General features: G+C 41.2%; 3 long non-coding RNA genes across 3 annotated transcripts; 1 reads left to right on the top strand and 2 right to left on the bottom strand.

The window, feature by feature from the left end:
• LOC135944715 (uncharacterized) lies at positions 1-1,219 on the top strand. Its single transcript, XR_010575360.1, has 3 exons — positions 1-286; positions 342-668; positions 724-1,219. It is a non-coding gene; the product is annotated as an uncharacterized LOC135944715 (long non-coding RNA).
• A 4,710-nt stretch (positions 1,220-5,929) lies between these two features.
• On the bottom strand, positions 5,930-6,673 carry LOC135942011 (uncharacterized). Its single transcript, XR_010575038.1, has 5 exons — positions 6,543-6,673; positions 6,361-6,486; positions 6,236-6,294; positions 6,066-6,179; positions 5,930-6,013 (listed from the first exon to the last, which is right to left on the bottom strand). It is a non-coding gene; the product is annotated as an uncharacterized LOC135942011 (long non-coding RNA).
• Positions 6,674-14,786: 8,113 nt separating this feature from the next.
• Positions 14,787-15,706, bottom strand: LOC135943254 (uncharacterized). The gene is made up of 2 exons (XR_010575181.1): positions 15,400-15,706; positions 14,787-14,956 (listed from the first exon to the last, which is right to left on the bottom strand). It is a non-coding gene; the product is annotated as an uncharacterized LOC135943254 (long non-coding RNA).
• Positions 15,707-21,313: the final 5,607 nt, after the last annotated feature.

Raw genomic sequence — 21,313 nt, 5'->3', positions numbered from 1 at the left:
ATGTATTTGTAGCCTACGAATTTTCAGTAAAATTCATTTAGTGCAATTTCGTGCGCTCACCCCTTGTTTTTTTTTCAGGTCGTCTCGAGCAGTAAATGGACTCTTCAGATGAAGAAGGCCAGGTCGCAAAATCTGAAGCCACAGTGAGATGATGCTCAGGAAAAAACACCTGATTCGATTTTGTTCGAGACGGAGCACCAACTTCACCTTCACACCACGTTGGACCATTCCCCCAATGGAGGCGGAGACGAGCAAATCAAGCACCCAAACACCACTCATCTGAAGGGTCTGTTTATTTCACCCTTTTATATTGATCTAATTAATAAATCATTTATTTTCAGATCATCTGCGCCAGGGTTGAAAAGTACCGGCCCGAGTCTCTGTTCCAGCTGACCAAAATCTGGGCCCTGGCGCTGGAAATTGTCTGTGGACCAGTACGTCATGGACCATGGACCGCTTCCTGGCCACTTTTGGTCCGAATCTGCACACGCTACGCATCAATTACCTGCCGCTGGCGTCCGAAACCGGTGACTGGCTACAAGTGCGTCGTCTTATGAAGCTTTGTCCTCGACTGGAAAAGCTATAACTTTGGAAGGCGTCTTGCTCATAGAGGAAACTGACGTGGACAACTTTCCTCAGCTTGGAGAGTTCGCGTGAAGAGTGTCATCGTAGGTTTAATTTGGTTAATTATGTTTTTTAAATTAAAATAATTAAATTACGCAGTAGTGAGGCCTGCGAGGTGGTGGCCAACATCCTGACTTCGCCCTGATTGCAGAAGGTTTGCCTGGAGGTGGCATTCAACCTGGACGCCCTGAAGAAGGTCACTGCTCAGATCAGGGAGAGAAAGATCCTGAGGCAGCACATTCTCCAGAGAGAATTCCGCCTTTACAACTTGCAAACCATGTCTGACCAATTCAGCGCCTCTGCTTCTCTCGCAAAGGTTGTTTCGGCCTTTTTGCCCAGTACCTGACTGACGTCCAGGTATCTGTGATGGACTGCCTGCTTCCCTCTTTCCCTTTCAGTCCTTTATTCGGTGGACTCAGGAAAGACGAGAGTTCAAGAAGTTCAACAGAAACAAGTTAAATAAAGGAAAAACGTTAGCTTGCTTCCTGAATAAGTTAAATACGTAAATATATTTATTTACAAAAGATAATATAAAGATAAACTAATATATTTCTTGTTCATATCCACAAAGTATAGTTTAAGAATATTAATTTATATTAAAACTGTTAGTCATTTTAAGTCACAGTGGTATGCATATAAAATTGGAATCCCTAAATAATGTTGATATTTTTAATCTGATGAAACTAAGAATTTTTTCTATTTGAAAATAAAATGAAAGCTATAATTATCAGAATTTTAAATAATTTTATTTCTTCCAAATATAGCAAAAATTTTCCCATTGAAAAAAATCACACCATTTATAGCGAAGTTTTAGGTGCGTTCACATTTTATGAACTATTTAAAGTAGACGCCTTAAAGAGGCACAAGCAGATTAAAACAAGCGCCTCCGAATGACTGCTTTACGCTTTCTAAAAGAAACACTATGTATCGCATAACAAGTGGCTCGTCGCCACTTGAAGCTGCGCGCGCCGACGGCCGCTTCGCGGCCGCCGCCCTGCGGGCGCTGGACCGTCGAGACGTCGGGCGCACGCACCGAAAGGCGAATCGAGCGCTCCTGCGCGGCACAGCGTAATGACGCACCTCGTCGCGCCACCGCGCAAAATCGTCGGAAGGCAGACCGAGCGCCCCGCAGAAAACGTTAAACTGCACCTCCACCCTAACGCGCAAAATCGTCGGAAGGCAGACCGAGCGCCCCGCAGAAAGCGTTAAACTGCACCTCCACCCTAACGCGCAAAATAGTCGGAAGGCAGACCGAGCGCCCCGCAGAAAGCGTTAAACTGCACCTCCACCCTAACGCGCAAAATAGTCGGAAGGCAGACCGAGCGCCCCGCAGAAAGCGTTAAACTGCACCTCCACCCTAACGCGCAAAATAGTCGGAAGGCAGACCGAGCGCCCCGCAGAAAGCGTTAAACTGCACCTCCACCCTAACGCGCAAAATATTCGGAAGGCAGACCGAGCGCCCTGCAGAAAGCGTTAAACTGCACCTCCACCCTAACGCGCAAAATAGTCGGAAGGCAGACCGAGCGCCCCGCAGAAAGCGTTAAACTGCACCTCCACCCTAACGCGCAAAATAGTCGGAAGGCAGACCGAGCGCCCCGCAGAAAGCGTTAAACTGCGCCTCCACCCTAACGCGCAAAACGTCGGAAGGCAGACCGAGCGCCCCGCAGAAAGCGTTAAACTGCACCTCCACCCTAACGCGCAAAATAGTCGGAAGGCAGACCGAGCGCCCCGCAGAAAGCGTTAAACTGCACCTCCACCCTAACGCGCAAAATATTCGGAAGGCAGACCGAGCGCCCTGCAGAAAGCGTTAAACTGCACCTCCACCCTAACGCGCAAAATAGTCGGAAGGCAGACCGAGCGCCCCGCAGAAAGCGTTAAACTGCACCTCCACCCTAACGCGCAAAATAGTCGGAAGGCAGACCGAGCGCCCCGCAGAAAGCGTTAAACTGCGCCTCCACCCTAACGCGCAAAACGTCGGAAGGCAGACCGAGCGCCCCGCAGAAAGCGTTAAACTGCACCTCCACCCTAACGCGCAAAATAGTCGGAAGGCAGACCGAGCGCCCCGCAGAAAGCGTTAAACTGCGCCTCCACCCTAACGCGCAAAACGTCGGAAGGCAGACCGAGCGCCCCGCAGAAAGCGTTAAACTGCACCTCCACCCTAACGCGCAAAATAGTCGGAAGGCAGACCGAGCGCCCCGCAGAAAGCGTTAAACTGCACCTCCACCCTAACGCGCAAAATAGTCGGAAGGCAGACCGAGCGCCCCGCAGAAAGCGTTAAACTGCACCTCCACCCTAACGCGCAAAATAGTCGGAAGGCAGACCGAGCGCCCCGCAGAAAGCGTTAAACTGCGACTCCGCCCTAACGCGCAAAATCGTCGGAAGGCAGACCGAGCGCCCCGCAGAGAGCGTTAAACTGCACCTCCACCCTAACGCGCAAAATAGTCGGAAGGCAGACCGAGCGCCCCGCAGAAAGCGTTAAACTGCACCTCCACCCTAACGCGCAAAATAGTCGGAAGGCAGACCGAGCGCCCCGCAGAAAGCGTTAAACTGCGCCTCCACCCTAACGCGCAAAATAGTCGGAAGGCAGACCGAGCGCCCCGCAGAAAGCGTTAAACTGCACCTCCACCCTAACGCGCAAAATAGTCGGAAGGCAGACCGAGCGCCCCGCAGAAAGCGTTAAACTGCGACTCCGCCCTAACGCGCAAAATCGTCGGAAGGCAGACCGAGCGCCCCGCAGAGAGCGTTAAACTGCACCTCCACCCTAACGCGCAAAATAGTCGGAAGGCAGACCGAGCGCCCCGCAGAAAGCGTTAAACTGCGACTCCGCCCTAACGCGCAAAATCGTCGGAAGGCAGACCGAGCGCCCCGCAGAGAGCGTTAAACTGCGACTCCGCCCTAACGCGCAAAATATTCGGAAGGCAGACCGAGCGCCCTGCAGAAAGCGTTAAACTGCGACTCCGCCCTAACGCGCAAAATAGTCGGAAGGCAGACCGAGCGCCCCGCAGAAAGCGTTAAACTGCGACTCCACCCTAACGCGCAAAATAGTCGGAAGGCAGACCGAGCGCCCCGCAGAAAGCGTTAAACTGCGACTCCACCCTAACGCGCAAAATAGTCGGAAGGCAGACCGAGCGCCCCGCAGAAAGCGTTAAACTGCACCTCCACCCTAACGCGCAAAATAGTCGGAAGGCAGGTGGAGCGCCTCCGCAGAAATGGCGCCAATCGAACAGTTTGTTGCTGAAATATTAAGCCAAACAGTTTTTCTCGTTCCTCCCATTCCCAGTGTGATTTTAATTTATAAGCGAAATGCTTTAGAAAATGACACCTGAACTTTGTTCTCGTGTATTTGACCCCGAGGTCGCCCCCCGAGCTGGCTTTCCCGGCGTTTCCGGCGGTCGTTGCCCGCGATCGGATTTGGTGGGGAATCCGAGTTACCCACGAGCCCGCGTAAGAGCTGAAGCGCTTGTTCTAAACTATTAATTTTCGTTGAATAAATATTTGGCAAGTGAAATGAGAGTGAATCAAAATCTGAAAATAAAACTCACTTTTGAGAAATAGTGCTGGTAAAACAGTGCTTTTTGATGTAGAAGTGGAGGAAAGTTTGATTTGTTCCGCGCACCCTTCATTGACAGATACGCTGTGAAATGCCGGGTAAAATAAACAGGAAGTTCTCGGAGGGAGATTTGTTGTGGAGAGGATAAGGGTGGCAACGTGGCAACAAAAACAATTTTTCTCTGCTTTTGTTAGGCGGCTTTTTTTCCCCAAAACCCCTCGCTTCTTGGAATTTTGTTTGTTTACTTGATCCATTACTTTACCAGCCAGGTGCAAAGCTTTTGTTGCACCCTCTGCAGCAGTGAGTACAAAGGCCCTTTGTTATTTCTTGCCGTTGGAGCATCAGTCAATTCCCCTTAGTTCTTTTACAGCAAATATGTATTTATCTTTAGGATACTTTTTTGCTCTTTTTATTGCCGAGGATCGGGAAGGGCGCGCACTGCACTAGAAAGAATGCTGAAACCCGGGTGCAGATAACACCGCGAAAGGATGTAATGGGCGCACGAGGCCGCACATTTCAGGGACCCAGCCCACTGAAGGGCCACTTGCCTCCGCACCGAGGACTGCATTGAAACGCTAGACATTCGTCCCGTGAACCCAAATCACGCATGCTGGAAAGGTGCAAACCAGCAAGTAGTGAGTCGGCGCCGGTGCGCCTCCCAGCCCGTTGAGCAATTTGAGCATTTCGATTCACTAAACTAACCACTTTTTGCCATCTCTGACGCATTGGGTAGCCAGTATTAGATCTCCGAACTGCTCAAATACCTCCCAAATCTTTGACTCCTGAGAATGCCTCAACAATGCGAGCCAACGGGCTGTTATCCAATTAATAAAATTGTGTTAAACTCGTTCGATTAATCAGAATTTTTGTGGCGTGCTCTCTCCCGCTTTTAAACCTCAATGGGGAGGTTTGAATTTTTTCCCTTTGAGTTTTTCGTCAAAAATATTTGTGTCAATGCGAGCGGCGCCGATTCCTCACGAGCTTTACTCTCTTAATTAGCCATAACTATAGGGAGGGGTTGACGGCTTAATCAGCTCGTCCGTAAAGCAAAGCAGGGTTGTATCTTTAAACACCCTACCTGTGATTATTTTTGTGGAACGTCAACGCAAGTTGTACTGACACAGAGCGGCTGCGACTTTCCAAGGGATGAGCAGGACGAGATAGAGAGCGAAGAGGTCGCGTCGACTTCGCCGGCCGCCAGCAGAAGAGAGAGCGTCGTGTGTGTGTGTGTGTGTGTGTGTGTGTGTGTGTGTGTGTGTGTGTGAGTGTGTGCGTGCGCGCGCGCGGGCGCGCGGGCGCGAGCGCTCCCTGAGACACACTCCCTCCACTCTCCCCTTTGGGAGCCCGAATATTTTACATTCTTTACCTCATCGTTGCAAATAATATTGATCGAAATATCGTCAGGTAAAAGCCCTGACACTTACTTAATATAACCCCTTTTTTGTAGTCTTTGAGCGATTCTTTAAAAGAAATGAGCTGACAGGCCGCAACTGTTGTAAAACAAACAGCAATTTTCCAAAAAATTTGACACTTTTTTAGCGCGAAATGTGATCTTTTCGGGGTTGAATTCGGGAAAAAACTCACCCAACTCTTTTTAAGCGCAAAAAACTAGTGGTGCATTTTTGTGTTTTGCAAAATTGATGAACCCTTAACCAGTGGCTTTTATAATGATTTTTTAACGTTCCTATTTTTGGTCATCCGTCATCCAGCATGAGAATTTTTTATTTTCAATAAAAGTGCATTTGTTTCGGTATATTTGTATCAATCATATCAGGTGTGCTCTCGGCTGCTCTTGAGGGAGATATGTTCTTGGTTGCGCCTACAGATCCTTTTTGGGCACTTCAATGTTATTAAGTTAGATTATATGAAAATTTGAATGATGAATGCCTACCTTTCAGGGGAAGAACAGCGTTTCTCTATCGGGCTCTCAGCTGATCGTAAGGGAAACTCGTCCCTTTTTGTTCCAGAACTCTTACCTGATGAGGATGATTTTTGAGTTTGAGAGCTATAAAATAATTAAGCAAAATTATAACGGAAAAATATTGTATTTTGAATGTTTACCTACGAAACAACTCTTCAAAAATTCCAACTCAGTCTTCCTGTCTTTCTTTTGACGTGGCCTGTTAATGGAAATTTTGATTCAAAGTTTCAAGTAGAACAAAAATATTATTAGTATTATGGCTTACCCATTTTTAGACAGGCCAGCGCTTTCAGGTGACTTCGAGTTAAAACAACAACTATCATCACTCCTTTCACCAGCTCCTGAGCGGGATCTGTTCCTGCTCGTTCTCACTGTACGGTCCTTTGGCGAGCTATTTAGCAAATTTTTTAATTATTTCTGGACTTCATAAACTTAAATCTGGCATACCCATTGAAGGACAGGGATGCGCCCTCAGGTGATTTGGAGCGACTAAATCTCATCCCTTCCCTCCTAATATCAGTCCTCGAGCGGGAACTGTTCCTGCTGGCTCTCACTGTACGGTCCTTTGGCGAGCTATTTAGCAAATTTTTTTATTACGTTGTGCCACGAGATCAGGTGGCGCAACCTGGCGAAGGTCAATGATGTGCGAGATCCACACATTTTGGCCACGCGCCATCATGTTGTCAAAAAGCAAAAAAACCGGATAGGGAGAAAATCTCAGGTCGACTACCCTGAAATACGTCATCAGGGTATGCTAGGTGCAAGCCCTGAATGAGCGATAATTATTTAAAGAGGGCTCGTGGTTGACGATTGAGCAAGTGGATGAGTTTTGGCAAAAATAAAACCATTTTCGTGTCGTTTAAAGCTACTACCGTACCTGGTGGCGCTCATTGCTCCATCTTTAAAGCAGTATGACAACTTAGGGGAGGAGAGAAAACGACCTTTAACCTTTTAGATACTTAGAACTGGTTGAGACAAGTCCAACGGTGGGTAGTTTTTGCAATTGAGATGATTGGAACCCGAGATAATAAAGTTGCAAAGTTTCGAAAAACACGAAATTATGACAAAATTTTAACTTTTCGTAATTTTTGCCAATCCTAATCTCGGGTTTTTAACATCAGAACTGCAAAAATTACCCCTCGTTAGACTCGTACTAACCTCTTCTAATGCACAGAAAGGTTTTTGATGCGATAATTTATTGTGTTTTAATTATTAGGAGCCTTCAAAAGCAAGACAAACGGAATATTGTCACCAGCAATCTCCACTCCCAGCACGTGCGATTTTCATTTAATTGACCATTCGCCAGGTTGACTTAATAAAATTACTGGTTTAGCTCCATTTCGGAGTTTTCTAAAACTTGACATCAAGACATAACTGTATTTGTCTTGATTTTGGATGTTTATATTTATTAAAAAAAAAAATCAAAAACCATTCAGTTGGTCAGAGGAAGTCAAGGTATATGGCGCCAGTGCTCTTTAATATTAAATTAACTGTCAATTATAAACTTATACAATTTATAATAAAAATGGAAATGAGATGCACGCAGAATTTGAAATTAGTTTTTTTAACTCATTATTTTCTCAACATTTTATTCTAAACCATCTTATAAATACTTTGAAAAGTAATCACATGTTCCGAGAGGTGGCCAGGGCATGCCATTTAGCAGCCAGTGCTCCCATTTTTTGGTTTCGATGCGGTTTCCTTAAATTTTCCGTCCAATCTTGTCCTTCAAGTACACAAATTAAGCATCTTCTAGATAATTCCTTCCCAAGCAGCAGAGCAGCAAATTAATAACGCCCTGAAATTTCACGTTCAAGTCAGTCTCGAGTAACGCCTCTGCAGTCTGCAGCCTCTAGGTTTTTATTCTTCATGGTCGAATGGAGTGGAAAAAGCGGAGGGTCGTGTATAATATGAAAAGGTGGCGATTGCCTCACCATTTTCTTCATTGCAAGCAGCTTGCCTGAATTTCCTCTGTGTAGTGAGAATTGAGCAAAATCATTAAATTCCTCGCTCCATGAGTGATCTTGAGTATAAATTCTTCCATCGCTGCCATGTGAAAGGAGAAAAACGGAAGGAATCTCTGGAAATTAATTTTATTAAATACAAAATATTATATATTTTTTATAATTTAAGCACCTTATCCACGCAGAATAGTCACAAAAGCTGACATGAGTTCTTGATCTGCAAGAAGCTGGAGCAGCAACTTTTTTCTGCGGAAATTATATTTCCGTTGTTTTTTAAAGGTGTTCCTCAGGTTCTCCACATCTTCCGCGTCTCCATCTCGGAACCACGAGTCTCATCTGACTTGTTCGACTTTTTCAAGGTCATTAACTGTGTACAGTACAACAATAACGCGTAAGCAGGATCCTCGCAGGTTTGCCATGAGGTTTCACCTGTGAAAATTACGCCTTTTATTACCTCTTACATTGTTACAATAAAAAATATATCTTTTACCTGATTTAACCATTTGTTTTTGTTTGTAGAAAGTCTTGTTGTATGGGCTGACAAATCCATGCTCATCAAAAAAAGGTTGAACCTCAATTCGAGCCCATCGATTGTGTTTTATCTTTCCTGAAAGTTTAAAATAAATTCATTGAAGCTTGGATTGATACAATAAGGGGACAGTTTAAAATAATTTGAATTAAATATCGCAAGTCAACTTGTTCCACATTTTGCAATAATCAGAAAAGGACCTTGCTTTACTCTAAAAATTCAAATTTGCTTGATATCGTACCACAAAAATAGGGGGTTCTTACAAACACCTGCGCAGAAGGTTTTGATTTTGGTCAAGCATGCGCAGTGATAAGTTTCAGCTTCTATGTGGGATTTAGAAGCAATCTGAACACACTGCGCATGCTTAAGGTGCACACAAATTTACTGCGCAGCTTCGAAATGGGCGAACTTTTCAAGCTGACCGATATTTTTGTTGTTATCTCTCAACTAACAGCTGACTATCCCGGTAATTGATGAACCAACAGTTTGATGGCACCTCAGTGTCTAATGGAAATGTAACAAAATACGCGGGAATGAAATTATTAGGTCGGCACGCCCCTTTTTTGACGCTTCTGATTGGCCGCTGGACTGTCTCCTGATTGGTCTACATTATTTTGACGCCATATTGACTTTTGATCGGCGGGAATCAACACAGATCGCCACCCTTAGCAAAATTTTACGCATCAGCGTGTAAATTATTCCCAGGAAGGAAAAAACTAACCATAAAAATGAGAGAAGGCACTTTTCCAACTTATTCAAAGAAAATATCGCGACTGCGGTGAATCTGGGTATTATGATTTATAATTTAAAAACCTCGTTAATTAAGTTTTCAATATTGCAGCAATTCACCAGTTGCATAAACCCTAAGTGTTCGATGCCGCCAACAGATGGCGCCACCGTAGACTTTCGATTTTAAGGCACTTCCGCTGCGATTTCAGACTCAATCTAGCTACCGTGCATTCTTCAATTAATTTGCTATTTTTTGACGTGCTGAAAACCAAAATCGGTTCAGCCAATCGCCGTAGAGTCGTGAAAAACTATTTTTTGAAATAAAAAAATCTTTTCCAACGTTTTTACGGCGAATGGCTGAACCGATTTTGGTTTTCAGCACGTCAAAAAAAGCAAATTAATTAAAAGAAAGCAAAGCAGCTATAGATTGAGTCTGAAATCGCAGCGGAAATGCCTTAAAAACGCTTAAAACTAAATTTTTTAGAAAGTCTGTGGTTGCGCCATCTGTTGGCGGCTTCAAACACTAAGGGTTTATGCAACTGGTCAATTCAATATGAAATTTTAAAGGAGGATTACCATTCTACTGTGAGAGTGACATATTATACATTATCTCCAATGTTGGTTATTTTTTGTTGCTGGATTTGAAATAAATACTTATACCAAAAAGCTATTCAAATAGCTGTTTTTTTTATTTGATTTATTATTTTTTTTATTTCAGTCTTGTGGCTTACAAATAGCGAACGAATTATTTCTAATCGTGATATGGATTTTAACACCAAATATTTCAACCCTATAAAATAATGGCGTATTTGGTCGAGTATTGGCAAGCTTTATAAAGATTTGCGAGGGCAGCACTAGCCGCGTAAAAGCAGGTGGCATCCTGGAAACGGAGCAAATTAAATATTTTCTTCTAAATTCGAGTCAAACTCATCACTTTATTGCCATAAAATAAAGTTAATTCGACCCCGTTGTGCCTCCTTTTTTAAGTTCTCTTTGGCCACAGCAAGCGCAATCTTTTTTGTACATTTTGGTGAATAAAACTATTTTAAGAGGAATGATAATGAATTTGCCCGCAAAATCCTCTATAACACCTATGATATAAACATTATTTCCTAGCGATCATTCACAACTAAACATTACATAGGCAAGCGGTGAAATTTTTCGAGAAAGTGGAGAATTCTCAAAAGAGTTTTGCAATCGCGATTTTCCCTGAATTCGCGCATTTACCCAAAGAAAGACTCACACTGGGTCAGTAGATATATTGTATAGATCTCGATCAGAGGACAATCTGATTGGTCAGCAGAGGGGGGCGTGTCATGATGTCACGCAATTTCCCGCTGTTGCTTCTCGCTTTGTTACACGAAGGCGGCATAATTTCACTTAAGTATCATTTAAATTACGTTTTGTTCATCGGATCAATTTGAAATTTTCACTCGTGGTGACGAGCAATGAATCTGTCTTTTTTACATCAATAAAATTTTGTTTGTGTTCTGCGGAGTCTCGGATAGCCAAAAAGGGTTTAACCTCTGATTACCATAGAAATTATTAAAATGAATTAATCGAATTAATTCTTTGACGTTCACACCAATCAAGTCCTAAAAGGTTCAAATTGGGTTTGAGGCGACCATGTTTTCCGACAGGAAGTTCAGCGTGACGTAGGTAGAATATATAATTATATTCAATGGGGGTTTTTGGCGCCAAAGCAGTACGAACCTGTGTTCTTCGCCCTGATTGGTCGAGCCTGGCGCATGCGTCAACTTAGGATAGATGGCCGGCCAGTCAGCCATCGCACAGACGGTCTGTGACGGCTCTTGTACCACTCCCCCACGACGCACGTCAAGCTGAGCTTCCGGTCGGAAAGGTCGGTCGCCAAACCTAAAGGAATTGATTAGTGTACAAGCAGGACTAAAATTCAGGAATTTTGATTTGTGCGGAAATAGTTTGCTTAATTCACCAGTTCAAAGCTGCAAATAGATGGCGCTAGCGATTTCTTTCGATTTTAAACAACTTCTGCTGCGATTTCAGACTCAATCCGTTTCTGTGCATTCTGTTTCTAGAATTATTACTTTATACTGCTGGAAATAAAAATTAGTCAAGCCATTTTCCATAAAAATGGCGGAAAATATTTTTTTAAATATTTTCCGACTTTTCCACGCGGTGATTGGCTTAACCGATTTTGGTTTAGAGCATGGCAAAAGAAAACATTTTCAAAGTGGCAGGATTGAGTCTTAAATCGCAGCTAAAGAGCTTTAAAATCGAAAGTCTACGGTGGCGACTTCGAACAACCTAACTGGATAATACGAAAAAACTGTAAATTTAATCAGCTTTCTGAAACTGGGCCCTTTTTGGCGCTGCTGTCAACTTCTTAATTTTAATGAGGCAGTCTGAAATTTATAAAAATAAAAAAATACTCTGAAAAACTCAAAAGTAATATTTTTTGTATCCTCTCGCAATTTAATTTTCATAATTTTTCTTATTCCGGATTCAAATAATTTCCTTTGCTGAAAAATGAGGGCGTAACTGGTAATTTAAATTAAACAATCATATTGGGGCGACTCATGGTCAGAAGTATGTGCAAAAAATTGATAGGTTAGGATTCGCTGTTCATGAACCATCAGTTTTAAAATAAAAAAATCATTCTTTTTCATCTGCTTTCTTGCCTGCTTTGCTGTTTTTTGCAAGCAGTGCTTGATCGCCTTCATTATTTTTCCGATTTTTCCCATCGCAGAGTGCCTCCGCATGCTCCACCCTTTTCTTCATTTTTGCCTTCATTCTCTTCTCGTCCTGCAACCTCTGCTTGTATATACCAGCAAATTTTGCCCAAGTCTTGTCAAGGCTGATCTTTTTCTGCAACTGAAAACAATTAGGTGAATATGACAAGCAAACAGCGATAAATACAGTAGTTTTATAAGCCATGAGAAGCCACCAACAGATGGCGCCACCGTATATTTTCTTAATAAATTTAATTTTAATTCACTTCCGCTGGGATTTCACTCTCAATCCTTCTATTGTGCATTCTTCACTTAATATGTCTTCTTTGCACGTGCTGAAAACCAAAATCGGTTAAGCAAATCGCCGTAGAATCGTACAAAACTGTTTTTTGAAATAAAAAAAAAATCATTCCCGACGTTTCTACGGCAAATGGCTGGACTTATTTTGGTTTTCAGCACGTCAAAAGAAATAATATTAAGTGGAGAATGCACAGTATCAGGAGTCAGTCTGAAATCGCAGCATAAAAGTGCCTTAAAATAACAATTTATACGAAAGTATATGGTGGCGCCATCTGTTGGCTGCTGCGAGCACTAAGGGCTTATGCAACTGATGATAACTTGTAATAAACTCGTCAATTTTTTACCTCGTCATGATCGCTGTTCGGCAACTCCATCTTCTTTGGGATTGGCTTTCCTGCGACGAGATTGATTAGTTTTTTGCTGATGCGAATTGGCGGAGAAATGATCTGCAAGTCAAAGAAAGACATAGTCAGATTAGTATTGGGAGGCACAAAGTTTTGTGTAAACTGCGGTAGCATCAAGAAATCAAGATATGTGGCTTTGGTTCTTGCGCTTAGTCGGCGAGAAACGCGAGAGGGACTGCATTGACTTGACGATATGGCCGTGCACCGTCGAGTGTGCTTGAAATTTCGGGAAAAAGGCATCAAAAACCGGCTCGTCAGCGGCGGAGGTCAGGCTGAGTACCCTGAAAAAGTTCGTCAGGGTATGGCAGGTTGCAGCCCAGACCGAGACCTATCCAACGAGTGGTCGAGGTCGAAGAGCGGACAAGCGTTCGAATTTTGACAAAAATAAAAAGAAAATCTTTATGATATATTTAAATTTATTTAATATATCACAGAAAATCCGCCCGCGCGCCGCCGCCCCGTGGTCTCAGGAAAAAAACACCGCCACGCTAAAAAAAAAATTGTGCGCCGCAGCCCCGCGCTTCGCGCCGCCAAAGCGCCACACCGGCTCGGCTGGCGGCTAGCCTGCAGCCGGTTTGTGTGCTTTTTAAGACTGCATAACTCAAAAGTCGCCACTCACATCTTTAAGGTGTAACACGCTGTAAACTGCAGCATTGCAAAAACCCGCATTTTCCGGAAAAAAAACACTGCAATTTTGGGATGATGTGACCGGAATTTTCTCAAACTCGGTCTCGAGAAATTAAATGGAGATTAATTTTCTCTGTTCTTAAAAAGGGAACAGTAAAAGCCGAGAATGATTTCTATGTATGTCAGCAAGCACGCCTCAGAGTCGTGAACGGCGGTTGATTGTTTCTAGACGAAAAGCAAATGTCAGCAAGAAAGTGGTGCGCCGAGTGCCGAGTTAGGATTTGAAATAAGGCAGCGCTTTCTGGATTGTAAAATATAAACTGCATTAGTGATTTCGAGCCTGATTAAAATTAAACAACGAGCAGGCATTGAGCAATACTTGATAAAAGAGTTTATGAAGACAGAAATTATGCGTGCGTGTGCGAACGTGGTCATTAATTTGTTTCGCAAAATCGTGCGGTTTCCTTACTCGCGAACGCTGACCCCCGATCGCACACGATCACTTTGACTCCACCGTGTCGCAAAAGATATTCTTCGTAAATGAACTCCGTCACTACAAATTAATACACAGAAATCATTCTCGGCTTTTAATGTTCGCTTTTTATGAACAGAGACAATTAATCTCCATTTAATTTCTCGTGACCGAATTTGAGAAAATTCCGGTCACAGAGGTTTTCTACAATTTTGCGCATTTCTTTCCGAAACACGTGGATTATTATTGAAGATAAAAAATTCTCATGATGGACGGAGAGAAAAATTTTAATTTATGAAACTTTGGGCACGTGGCGTAAAAAATGTTAAAGATAAAAATTATGGGTGGCTGGCGCGGCGCTGCTGGCTTATAACGCGCAAACGTCCGCCGCCACCGCCACCAGATAAAAATTAATTGCACTGTATACTGCGCGTCCGTTCTTTTTACGGTTTTTACCACCGCGCAAATATGTGGAGGTACCCGCATAAAAAAATATCGCCTGAGAATGTTCTAAGAATAAACCGACTTCGCCCAGGATTAATCTAAAAAATTAATTATATATGAACTTATGATACGGTTTTTCGTGATACTGGATTAATCTGTAGATTAATTTAAGAGAATAACCTTAGAATGTTCCAGGATTATTCTGCCGGGCTTTGTTTCAAAAAGCTTTAAAGAATGATCTTAGAACATTCTCAGAATATACTTATGGATTAATCTTGGGATTGATCTAAGATTAATATTTAGCGTATCAAATCTTTACATAGGATTATTCTTTTCGGTTAATCTTGGAACATTCTTTGGTTATTCTAATATCATTTTAAGATCAACATAAAGTGCGACAAAAATTATTTCTAATATGTTCTTAATATTAACCTCGGATTGTTCCTAGAATATACCAAAATCGTTTATTATTGCGATTCATCTGGAATTATTTAAAAAATTACAAACTTCATTAAATGTAAAAAATATGCAAACTTTATTAGTTTTTAACCATATCACATATTACAGCTACAAAATTTTTTATTATACGATGCCAGCATCGCCGATCTTGAAGCCCAAACTGCAGAACTTTAACGGTTACATCTTTTTCAGTCGTGCAAAATATCTGCGGATGGCTTGAAGCTAAAAAAAGGGGAAGCGACTCATAGAAAAATATAAATAAAAGCTTATTTCAATTAGTTTTGCTTGGAAAATGGAAGGTTCAAGTATTAAAAGTGCATGCATAATATTTTTCCATTTTCCTTGCAAAGCCAATTGAATCAGAATGTGTAATAAAGCATGCCATTCTAAATTCTCGTAAGCGTAAAAGAAAAAATGTCACCGGTGATTTACATGGAAAAATTACATTTTTCCTCACCGATTTACAGTTTCCGCCACCCAAACTTATTTATGGGGTTCTAATTAATAACTTAAGGACTGGCGAGAATCCCATATATCAAAATATTGGTGGCGAAAACTGCATAAGTAGCGGCGAAAAGTGTAATTTTACCATAAAACCGTTGGATGTCAAAGTTGCGCGATCTATTCTAATTTCTTTGGACGCTAATCTATAAAATGGGACTTACCCTGTTAACCGCAAGATCCAGGCCATCCGTCCGAGTCCGCGGGACGTCCGTGTTGTCCCATACTGGCGGCGTCCGGCGTCCTGCGTCCGTTAATAACTTTGATTTGAACGGCGGTTGACCGTTGACGCGTTAGACAAAGAGAGCGAAGCAGGATTTTGTAAGTCTCTTGCTGCTGCCACCGCCCGTCGCCCCTCCCCCGCTCCACAACAGAGGCAGGCAGCAGGCATTCCATGCAAGTGCGTGCATGCATGTGCAGCCGCCGCAACCACGCGCACACTAAAATCGCCCTTTTAACCCTTTTTGTCCTTCTGACCTTTCTTTCAAATTTGCCCGGTTGTCGGTAGCATTAATTAAGACTCTTTGTGTTAAGAAATTAATTTATTCAATCGCATTTATGATTTTTACCCTTTTTAATCTGGGCAGATTCTTTGAAAAATAAAGGCATCATAATTTTTTGTTAAGATAATGAAAAATTTGTTAGGTTTTAATATAAAAATTGAATCCATCGCATTAATTAAAAAAATATTTGCGAGAAAAAATATTTTTTGTGATAACGATTTCAAAATATTTAACAATATGGCAGTTCATTTTCTTGATTAAATTATGTTTCGTACTTATTTTTGTGTTTTTAATTGTAAGAAAAATATAAGTTCTTCTCTTTTCGGGTTTTTAAAGAATATTCTAGGAATATTAAAAAAATATTTAGAATTAATCTCAGAATGATCCATAGAATAATCTGGGGATATTCTATTAACTATATTCAAATTTCCCCTTTGGGATTATTTTAGGGATATTCTTGTAAATTAATCTCTAGATTGACTTTAAAACATTTTAAGATTAATCTGGATTCATTCTAAGAAAATTCCAAAAATTATTTTTTTGGATTAATCTCAGAATGATCTAAAGAATAATCTAAGGATATATTTTTTAGATTAATCTCTAGATTGATCTTAAACATTCTTAGGTTAATCTCAATTAATACAGGATTAATCCTGGATCAATTTTTTGGATTAATTTTTTCTGGTAAATTTTGATTAATCTAAGATTATTCCGGATATTCCTGGGTTATATTTTTTTATGCGGGTACACTCAGATTTAATGCACTTTTTAATAAGCAAATTTCGAATAGCTTTCCAATCAGCGCTGACCGTGTACGCTTTCAGAAATAATCGGAAATTTAAATATTTTGGGATGATAATTTTAAGAATTTCAGATTAAAAATAAACATTTTAAGCACGATAAAATGCGTAATTTTAATTTTATTATTGACTTAAGTATGATTTTTCTCCATTTTTAACGCCTCGCATTTAATAACGCGCCGCTGTTTGGAATTATTATTTTAATCCCTTTCATATCACGATATTACGCGACGCGATTGTTCATCAGTGAGCTTCAAGAGAGATTAATTCATAGAGAGGGCATAAGTCTTTTTTTTAAATAGTATACTCAAGATTCCTGCAACTTATGTAACCTGAGCTGCATCAGGGGATTGCAGTGCTGTCGCCCCGATCAATTTAGGAAGCAGAGAGGCAACAAGTGAATACAGAGGGTGCGCAGTGGATGTTTGGCTCGTTTTAACTCTAGCGCGCGGGCGTCTATTTCGTCAGCTGGGGAAACTGACGCAGCCTTTTTGTATGCTTTGTGTGCTGAGTGCTCCGCCAGCACATATCGTCAGGTTTTAATAAAACAGACGAGAGAAATCTCTGGAGACAGTGAGGCAGTGAGTGCTCGCTGCCTCACTTTTTCAATTTTTAACATTTAGGCCCAACGCGCGCTCTGTTATGATAATAAAACATTTTTAATTCAAATTCTATCAAAGCTTAACAAATCAGAAGGGCAGAAATAAATAAAGAAAAATGTCCCCGGCAGAATCGGGAGATTTAAAATTCTAAAAACATCACAAAATGATTTTCCTTTTGCCGAAAAAAATTCGCTGTTTCAAAAATTTTTCAAATATTTGGTTGACTGATTAGAAGTACAAAATTTATTAATTAGTGGAGCTAAAAGACCCCTTTGTAAAATATAATTTTTGTAATATAACAAAAATTCAAAAAACGTGATTTGTGAGTGACTCGAGCCGCGCTGCCGCGATCCAGCAGCCACACCGCAGCCGCGAGATTTAGGCGGCTAATCGACAGCCGGTTTAGCAAAAAAGGAGCTGGAAAAAATTGGGCAGCTCGGACCTCTATTACAGATGATTGCAAGCGTGATTTCGAGTGGCTGAGAAGGAAGAGCTAAAAAATCCGTGAATATTTTTGCCATCAATACGAAGAAACATGAAATTTACCTTTTAAAAGCTTTTTGGAGATCCTAACAAGTTTCTTGCAATCCCGGGCGACTTCTGGAAATTTCGAAATGTCTGTGGCTTTTTCGTACAAATGCTCCACGTGCGTATGTGTCGGCTCGAACCTCTGTATGCACAGATGCACCTGCACGCTCCTTACTTCTGCCGATTTCTGTCCTCTCCTTTCATTCACCCCATGGCCTGAAATGATCTGCGATGCGCACGGCTTTCTGCGCAGGAGCAGTAGCAGGTTGCGCGCGAAATTCAAACACACGCACGTGTCGTTTCATTGCCATTGTCATCTCTCAAGCATGAAAATAAATATAGAAAGTGTTTTTTTTTATTAAAATTGTAAGGTATTATAATCCGACATTCTTAACTAAATGAATTTTTACCGTCGTTTTAACTTATAAATAAAATTTGTGGCCGCTCTGGAAGGAATGCCAGTTGCAAAAACCCGTAGTAATCGATCCTCCAACAGATGGCGCCATCGTATACTTTTTAAAAATTATATTTTAAGGCACTTCCGCTGCGATTTCAGACTCAATCCTGCCACTTTTAGGGTTTTCACTTAATATGCTTTCTTTTGGTTTCCAGCACGTCAAAAGAAATCATTTTAAGTGAAGAATCAGTATGAAATCACATCGGAAGTGCCTTAAAACTCTACTATTTTTTTAAGAAAGTATGCGTTGGCGCAATCTGTTGGCCACTTCGAACACTGGGGTTTATACAACTGTTAAATTTCTTTAAAAAAATGAGGAGTGCAATAAATGATCAAAATTTAGATTTGAAACCGACGAAGAGATATAGGAATATTTTCTTCCACCAGATTTTGGTATAAAAATACAAGATATCATGATGAGCGTCAGCCGTCAAACCGAAATGTTTGCGGCGTCGAAAGAGCCGAAATTTGCTGCCGAAGAGGAAGGCGTAACGCGTAGCCAAGGGAATACAATATGGCGGCTGAGAACTCCTACTGCGTTGTGAAGTACGAGTGTGACCTTGATGACCCAGGGTCTAGAAATAATTGGGAAGGTGCGCATCTGATAGGATCTGCTGTTCGGCACTCCTCAGGTTGTCATTGGTCAGGTCATATTGCGTGGCAAATTCAAACATATTCATTTTTGTATATCTCTCAATATCGTCTTTATTCAGGATTACTAAGATTGGCCTGAGTGTGAGTTCACAGGCCAAAAAGGACACGAATCAAAATGGTTACGGACAGGGAAATTATGAACATATTTGCGGCTGCTGTTTAGAAAAGATGAACTACATAAATTTTCATTTTAGGTTTGAGAAGGTGTGCTGCACGGATCTCTCGCCCTATATTTCGCACTGAATTTAGGTAGGGCTAAATTGCATAAAACTAATTCTAGGAACTTATTAGTAAATCGCATTCTTCTGCATATTTTGCACGTCCAGCTGTACATCCGAATTTATGCTCATGTTTCCTCTTCACTGTCGTTATCCTTCTTTCTTTTCTTTTCAGGGTTGCTCGGACCCATCACGGAGCTAAAAAATAATGGAAATTATTAGAGAATTCACCATTAAATATACAAAAATTCTGAATTGATAGACAAAAGTCGTCCAAGGTAGCAATTTTATTTTTGACAAATTAAACAATTAAATCCTTGCCTGCTTGATGCTTCGTCCGTCTTCTTTCTCTTGGGTCCTCCTTTACTGTCACCATCTTTGTTTTCCATTGCACCTTGTCTGGCTTTTTTGACGTACAATTTCCAAAGCTTATCTTGGCTTTCCTTTCTCGCCTTCTGCGCGTACACATGAAACAAAATTGTAAATTTCAGTTGAACCGAATATAAAGAACAGCTAGGATAAAAATCGTCTGAAATTTTTAGAGTGACTGATGCATATGTGTAATATTCCCTATTCGCGCGAGGTATTATTTTCCAAGCTGCATTCGCCCGTCATGCAATTCATTGTTCAAGGACGCTGTATTTCCTGCCTGCTCTGCTCATCCGGTTGGGTTTTCTGATACACGGAATAACCACGACCCAAAGATGAACCAGACTGGAGCAGAGTGCGTGGGAGTGTTAACAAATTAAATTTACCAAAGGAGTATTATTTATAAGATAGGAATAAATTCAACTGAAAATAAATGGATAAACCGTTTTTATAGACGGCATACATCGATTTTAATTATAATGGCCAAAGATGATCGACAAAAAGCAAAAAAGTGAAAAAATTAATTTACAAGAAATGTGCTTTTTAGTAACAGCAGACTTGTTAATAAACTGAACAAATTTTCTACCTCATCCGCCTCCATCTCATAGGCGATCGGTGGATATGGATACGCCTCAAGTGGCAGTGGCCAATATCGTGGAAAAAACCGGAAAAAACCATGTAAACCGTAAATGGTATACAACAACCTCCCAATCAAATTTTAAAGCCAAATTACATAGTATAAAACAGTTTAATTATTTTAGTTTTGTTTATATTATACATATTTTATAAGGTAGTGATTTCTTTATGCAAGATCCAAAACTAGATAGTAAATAAGAGCGCACAAATTTTACTATTGGAGATATCTACTTTTTGACTTAGATATTCACTTTGTAACTCACTCACTTTTATTACATAATAGCTCAGCAAATAAAATCAAATTTCATTTTTGTCACAGTTAATTAATCAATCGGAGAGTAAAAATTTGGGTGTTTGTCGAGCGCGGTGCGCATTTTAAACTCGACGACCACGACAATTTCCCTAACCAAAATGTCTTTGTGCACCATATTTTTATAATATTTAATTCAGCATTTAGACAGACGTACTTTTTTTGTTTATTATAAATCAGCAATCAGCTTTTCCAATCAATTATTGCACCAAATCAAGTTAAAAATTGAAGTCGCTGTCACATTCACGTGCTCTCCCACTACTTTTAAGTGACTTTGGCTACCACTTGCTGCTTATGGGATTTTACGTGTTAAATTTGGAGGTCGCTGATTGGTCCCAATTTCCCATTTGATTTAACCCGTGGATTCGTGTGGCACTAGCCTCGCACACGGGTCGATAGTACGCATGCGTCCGAGTGCTTGCGCTCTCGGGCGAGCAGGCGGCAAGCCTGCAGACTGAAATATATAGCGACCAAAGGGAAATTTGAAAAAGGAAAATTGAGATTAAGGAATTTTTCCTTCCTGTCTCCTTTGGGCACCTCAAGTGACCCTTGACCCACTTACAGGCACCGATCGCATATGCTCCATCATCTCCTCTATCTTCTTTTTCTCCTCCTCCTCCCTCCTATTCTCATTTTTCCTACTGGACTTCTTCGCTTCGCCAGCCATTTTGAAAAAGGTGAGAGTTTGAACTTGAAATAGAGAAGTGCCTGACGCAGGAATTGGACAAGAGAAAACTGATCTGTAAAAATATTTGATTTTTTTATTAAACTTTGAAAAATTGCTACCTTTTAATTAATTAAAAAATAATAATTTCATTAGTAAGGACTTTGCTTTAACAAAATAACAAAATATCGTCATAATAAGACAGTGATCACGTTCGTTACTAAATTGTTAATAAACATTGATTGTGCCGTCGCTCCAGTGACGGAATTTAAAGTTTACGGAGAAACCGTCAGCACCGTAATTGTTTGTCAAACGAAAGAAAGTGACCGTAAAGCAG

The sequence above is a fragment of the Cloeon dipterum genome, chromosome 4, assembly GCF_949628265.1.
Source record: "Cloeon dipterum chromosome 4, ieCloDipt1.1, whole genome shotgun sequence".
NCBI lineage: Eukaryota > Metazoa > Arthropoda > Insecta > Ephemeroptera > Baetidae > Cloeon > Cloeon dipterum.
The sequence above is the reverse complement of the archived record's forward strand: the minus strand, read 5'-3'. Positions and strand labels throughout refer to the sequence as shown.